General features: G+C 57.5%; 1 long non-coding RNA gene across 1 annotated transcript; it reads right to left on the bottom strand.

Annotated features, from left to right (window-relative positions):
• Positions 1–1,814: 1,814 nt before the first annotated feature.
• Positions 1,815–4,742, bottom strand: LOC119958983. Its single transcript, XR_005459116.1, has 2 exons — positions 4,646–4,742; positions 1,815–3,747 (listed from the first exon to the last, which is right to left on the bottom strand). It is a non-coding gene; the product is annotated as an uncharacterized LOC119958983 (long non-coding RNA).
• Between the last annotated feature and the right edge of the window lie 1,304 nt (positions 4,743–6,046).

Raw genomic sequence — 6,046 nt, 5'->3', positions numbered from 1 at the left:
CATCTTCGTCCATCTTTTTTTTTAAATCCGAGAGACTTGGCTAAACAAAAATTGCACTTTAAAACGCAAACGGAGACATCGCCAAGGCCTCCATCTTTGTTTCCTGAGGCGACGAGAAAATAAGTCGATCGTCCCCGTGTGCTGTTCTGGGAAGAGTCGGAATTTTCTCCCCATGTCCAGGGCGCACATCTGAGGTAAGGGTAAGCCAAAATCTCTGGTGTCTTGGTGTTCCTGGGCAGGCGCGTGTCTGGCTCCTCGCCCCCTCAGGCGCCCAGGCCTACCGTCGGACGTCGCCATCGCTCTAGCACACTGAAGGGGCCCTGCCGAAGAGGCTATCCCACACGCACTCCAACCAGAGGGGCTGGTAGCCTCTGAACTTCCCTTCCCCAGGAGGCAGTGGGAGCACAGTCTTTGAATATTGTTAAGGCAGAGGGGGAAGAGGTTCCTGGGTCTGCAGGAGGGGAAGGGCTGTTGGGGTTGGGGGGGGGCAGGACACAGATTCGATATCAGGTCGGCCCCGATCTCATCAAACGGCGGTACGGGCTCGAATGGCCCACTCCTGCTCCGTGTCCGGAGCCTCCCACTGCACCCCTTCGCCCAGCACCGTGTGCCCACCCCGGCCTACCACATTGCCTGTCGCAGTCGATAACGCCCCCCCCTCTCCCCCCCACCTTGCCACCCACCCCTCCTGGCCCAATGATTACCCCCTTAACAAACACGCGAGGAGCAATAGCTCCACGAGAGAGCATGGGCCCTCGAACATCGCCAAGTCTGACTGAGAGCCTGAAGCATCTCCGACTATTTTGATCGAAACAATCAAACTACCCGAGGAAGGAGCTGCGCTCCGAAAGCTCGTGTTTGAAACAAACCTGTTGGACTTTAACCTGGTGTTGTAAGACTTCTTACTGTGCTCACCCCAGTCCAACGCCGGCACCTCCACATCATAAATTAAATAAACTGAGGGACAGATTAAAGGGGCGGCCTCTTAAAGGGATTAGTTCCTCAAACAGCAACAAAGTGCAAATTAAACTTAAAATATCAAACTGAAATGTGATTAAAAGGGTCGATAAACAGGGTGGCACGGTGGGTTAGCACTGCTGCCTCACGGCGCCGAGGTACCAGGTTCGATCCCGGCCCTGGGTCACTGTCCGTGTGGAGTTTGCACATTCTCCCCGTGTTTGCGTGGGTTTCGTCCCCACAACCCAAAAGGATGTGCAGGATAAGTGGATTGGCCGTGCTAAATTGTCCCTTAATTGGAAAAAAAATAATTGGGTACACTAAATTCGAAATTTTATTAAAAAAAAAAAAAAGGGGCGATAGAGCAATCCAACCCCCTGCGGTGCCCACTGAGCACGGGCGGCCTAGAGGGTGCCCGTGAACACCCCATGCTCCCGCTCCAAGGGCACCCGGCCGGGAAGGTAGCAAGCGGAAGCGGGGCAGGCATTCGAGTTGGACGACCCCCCCCCCCCCCCCCCCCGCCCGGTCTTGCCGCCCGCTGCCTGGGCCCGTTTATGCCGTGTTGGACCCAGCCTGGCCCCAGGAGCACGTTCACTAGCGGGGGGTCCTCCTCCCTCCCCGCCCCCTCGTGCCCGCAGAGCAGGAGCCTGGGGCTGCAGTGCAGACAGGACCGTCACAAAAGCCGAAACTGAAGAGAGGGGTGCAGCCTAAAACAAACCCGCGTGCACACGGTCCACGGACTTCACAAGGCCGCAGAAAAACAAGAGGGCAGGCATCTTGGGAGTCGGTGAACCCACGCAGTCTGCGGGACTTCTGCGTCACACACCCTCCAGGAATTGGAATGAAGCACCCCAGTCCGGTTTGCACTGATATTTTCACCTTTATTGACACATTTAGACACCATTGCAATAGCACCTCGCCCCCGACCTTACTGGGGACGTTGGCTGTGATTCAAGGCCAACATGAATCGAAGACGTCTCGAGCAACACACCGAGATAGTCTCCCCCTCCCACCCGTGGAATGGGGGGGGGGGGGGGGGGGGCACTGTCACTGCTTACTGTACACGATTACCGCTAACAAACACACGCACAGCGTTTTACACACGCACTCACACCGAGCTCTAAGGTTTCACATGTCAGACATGCAACAGAGACAATTCACGTCATCAAAACACGCAAGGTTGGGTGGGGTGTGGGCGAGGGGCTGCCGACCACAGAGAGAGAGAGAGAGAGCACCGCGTCGAGCATACAGAACCCGCCCCACCCCTACCCCACGACACTAGACGACACACAAAAACACGGCAAAACGGGCAACGGCGGACTGGCCGCTGACGCTCACGGCTGACGTACCCCACAGGACGGGACGCAACACAGCAACGGGCGACAGAAACGAGAATCAGGTACCGCCTGGAGAAGAATACCTGTGCGCGGCACGCATTCCACCCCCCCCCCCTACCCCCCGCCCTCCAGGGCAATCCCTGGCTCCAGCCTCCCAGGCCCCTCCCCCCCCCTACCCAGAGCTACGCTCTTCTCCTGAATTTCACCTCACGTCATCCCGCGCCTAACCTCCTAGCGGGCGGCGGTGAGGGGGGGCGTTGATGCCTCTTTCCCGTTGACGGCAATTCACGTCTTTAAAAAAAAAGATGGCTGGCTGTCGAGGCAAAAAGAGGACATCTGATTGGTTAACGCAGATGATGTCTGATTGGTCAGGAAGGAAGGCGTTGGGGGGGGTGGGTAAAGAGTACTGCCCAGTGAGGACGGGTGGGGTTGGTCGCCCTCCATTGGCGAGTGTTGCGCGACACACACAGGAAACAGGGGCTGTTACCCGCTCTCGATACGTTCACCCCCCCCCCCGTCCCTCAGGGGCTGGTTTAGCTCACTGGGCTAAATCGCTGGCTTTTAAAGCAGACCAAGGCAGGCCAGCAGCACGGGTTCGATTCCCGTACCAGCCTCCCCGGACAGGCGCCGGGAATGTGGCGACTAGGGGGCTTTTCACAGTAACTTCATTTGAAGCCGACTCGTGACAATAAGCCATTTTCATTTCTTCATGATAAAAAAAATGGACAGAACAGGCTCGAGACGGGACTGAATGGCCTCTTCCTAGCCCCTCGGAATTACCTCTTTAAAAATAACACCGCCTTCAGGATGTGCATTGATTACAGCAGGAACTGGTCGTGCTTCTGCAAATAACACTTGGGAGAGTTTGCAGCATAATAACAGGGATGAAGGAGTTTATTGATAGCGTGTGGCCATCCAGAAGCATACATTTCTAAAAAAAAACCCACCTATTTACTCAGTTCAAAATCTGGTCTCTCTCCAAAGGGTCATGAAGGCCGTCTATTTTATTCATGATTTAAAAAAAAAAAAAAAAATCCCTTTCCCAGCGATGAGCGAGCGGCTCGGCGGGTAAACAGGCCAAGAGACACCGATCCCGTCTCTTTCTTCAAATGAAAGATAAGATCACATAATCGTCGTGGATTTGAAGGGAAGGAACACAGGCCGAAGCTCGCCCCCCCCCCCCCCCCCCAGCCCGAGGTGGCTGCAGATTTTGCCGGATTTCGAAGGCAGAGGGGGAGTGAGTGCTAGCCCGTCGCCACGAGGTGTCAAGCCAGCCGTTGCGGAGCGGAGAGAAACAAAAAAAAAAAAATCAAGCGGATCCAACCGAGGGCAGCGGCCTCCCCGAGGCCCGATTTGGTCGCAGTTAGCGGAGGTGGTCGGACGCGCTCAGCACAGGGGCCCTTCGGTACAGTACAGCTGTGACACCGTCTTGCTCAGCGTAGGACCCAGGTTGCTTGGGGAGGGGGGTGAAAAGAAAATCACAGGTTTAGGAGGTCAGCAACGCACGACACGTAGAGGAAACACTGCCTTTCCCTAGCGCCTTTCGTCACACCGAACGCCCCCCCCCCAACCCCCCTCAAACCTTCTCCCAACGGACAGCTACAACCAATTCCCCCCCCCCCCCCCCCACCGCCCAAGAACGACGGGGAGGACTCCGCTCTTCAACCCCTCTCCCCCACCGCCCTCGTCCAGTGGGGGTCGACCGGCGCTGCCCGAGAGGGCAGAAGGGTTTAAAAGGAGGGCATTCGGGGGCCAGCGTGGCCCTCCCTCGGTGCTGGAGCCGGGGAGCGCCGGCCCGGGTTGCAGGGAGAGCGGGGCTCGAACCCGCGACCTTTCCGCTCCCGGGGTGAGGGGGCCCACGGCTGTCGGGAGACGGGTGGGAGGAAGGGGGGGGGGAACGTCAGTCATACCCCTCGGGCCCAATCGATGGGGAGGGGAGCAGTCTGACTCCGAACATCACCCTGCAAATCCATTCAGATAGTGGGGCACGCACACCATCTGGGTCCAGAGTGGGAGGGGGGGGGGGTTAACCGTTGAGTGTGAGGGGGAGGGGGGGGGGGGGGGAGACTTACCGTTGAGTTTGGGGGAGGTGCGGGGTTACCGTTGGGTGGGGGGGGGTAACTTACCGTTGAGTTTGGTGGTGGTGGGGGGAGATGCTGGGAGGGGGGTTGGGGGGTTCTTACCGTTGAGTTTGGGGGAGGTGGGGGGAGATGCTGGGAGGGGGGTGGGGGGGGGGGGGAAGTTGCTGGGGGGGCTTACTTACCGTTGAGTTTGGTGGTGGTGGTGGGGGGAGGGGGGGGGGGAAGATGCTGGGGGGGGGGGAAAGATGCTGGGTGGGGGGGCTTACTTACCGTTGAGTGTTGCCACATTTAATGTTGCTCAACAACTTCTCCCGCCCTCCGACAGTCGGACAATCCTCATAGGCTCGCATCAGTCTGCCAATCAGAAACACACAGGATGTTAGCCAATCAGAAACACACAGGATGTCAGCCAATCAGAAACACACAGGAGGTCAGCCAATCAGAAGGACCGTTTACTCCGGGATTTTCCCGGCCTGCCTCATGGGTACCTGCGTCGCGACGACTATATCGGTCAAGGCTGAGAGGAGGCACTCCAAGATCGCAGAGCGTTGCAGGGAGCTGGAGGAGGTTACAGAGATAGGGAGTGTTAGTAGGGGCTGGAGGAGGTTACAGAGATAGGGAGGGTTGTAGGGGCTGGAGGAGGTTACAGAGATAGGGAGGGTTGTAGGGGCTGGAGGAGGTTACAGAGATAGGGAGTGTTGTAGGGGCTGGAGGAGGTTACAGAGATAGGGAGTGTTGTAGGGGCTGGAGGAGGTTACAGAGATAGGGAGGTTTGTAGGGGCTGGAGGAGGTTACAGAGATAGGGAGGATTGTAGGGGCTGGAGGAGGTTACAGAGATAGGGAGGGTTGTAGTGGCTGGAGGAGGTTACAGAGATAGGGAGGGGCGTAGGAGCTGGAGGAGGTTAGAGAGATAGGGAGGGTTGTAGGGGCTGGAGGAGGTTACAGAGTTAGGGAGTGCTGTCGGGGCTGGAGGAGGTTACAGAGATAGGGAGGGGCGTAGGAGCTGGAGGAGGTTACAGAGATAGGGAGGGTTGTAGGGGCTGGAAGAGGTTACAGAGATAGGGAGGGCTGTAGGGGCTGGAGGAGGTTACAGAGATAGGGAGGATCATAGGAGCTGGAGGAGGTTACAGAGTTAGGGAGGGTTGTCGGGGCTGGAGGAGGTTACAGAGTTAGGGAGGGTTGTCGGGGCTGGAGGAGGTTACAGAGATAGGGAGGGGCGTAGGAGCTGGAGGAGGTTACAGAGATAGGGAGGGTTGTGGGGGCTGGAGGAGGTAATAGAGATAGGGAGGGGCGTAGGAGCTGGAGGAGGTTACAGAGTTATGGAGGGTTGTCGGGGCTGGAGGAGGTTACAGAGATAGGGAGGGGCGTAGGAGCTGGAGGAGGTTACAGAGATAGGGAGGGTTGTAGGGAGGTGTGGAAGGGGAATACGGAGTCACAGAATCGAAGAGTCCTAGAGCACAGAATGAGGCCAATCGGCCCATTTAATCTGCTCTGACTCTCCGAGGGCTACTACCCCATCCATCCCGCCCTAACCTCCTAATCTGCAATCGCTGGACACTAAGGGACAATTTCGCACGGCCAACCACATAACCTGCACATCTTTGGACTGTGGGAGGAAACCGGAGCACCCGGAGGAAACCCACGCAGACACGGGGAGGGGGGGGGAAGAAA

Source organism: Scyliorhinus canicula, chromosome 31, assembly GCF_902713615.1.
Source record: "Scyliorhinus canicula chromosome 31, sScyCan1.1, whole genome shotgun sequence".
NCBI lineage: Eukaryota > Metazoa > Chordata > Chondrichthyes > Carcharhiniformes > Scyliorhinidae > Scyliorhinus > Scyliorhinus canicula.
Note: the sequence above shows the minus strand (reverse complement) of the source record. Positions and strands in the feature narration are given on the sequence as shown.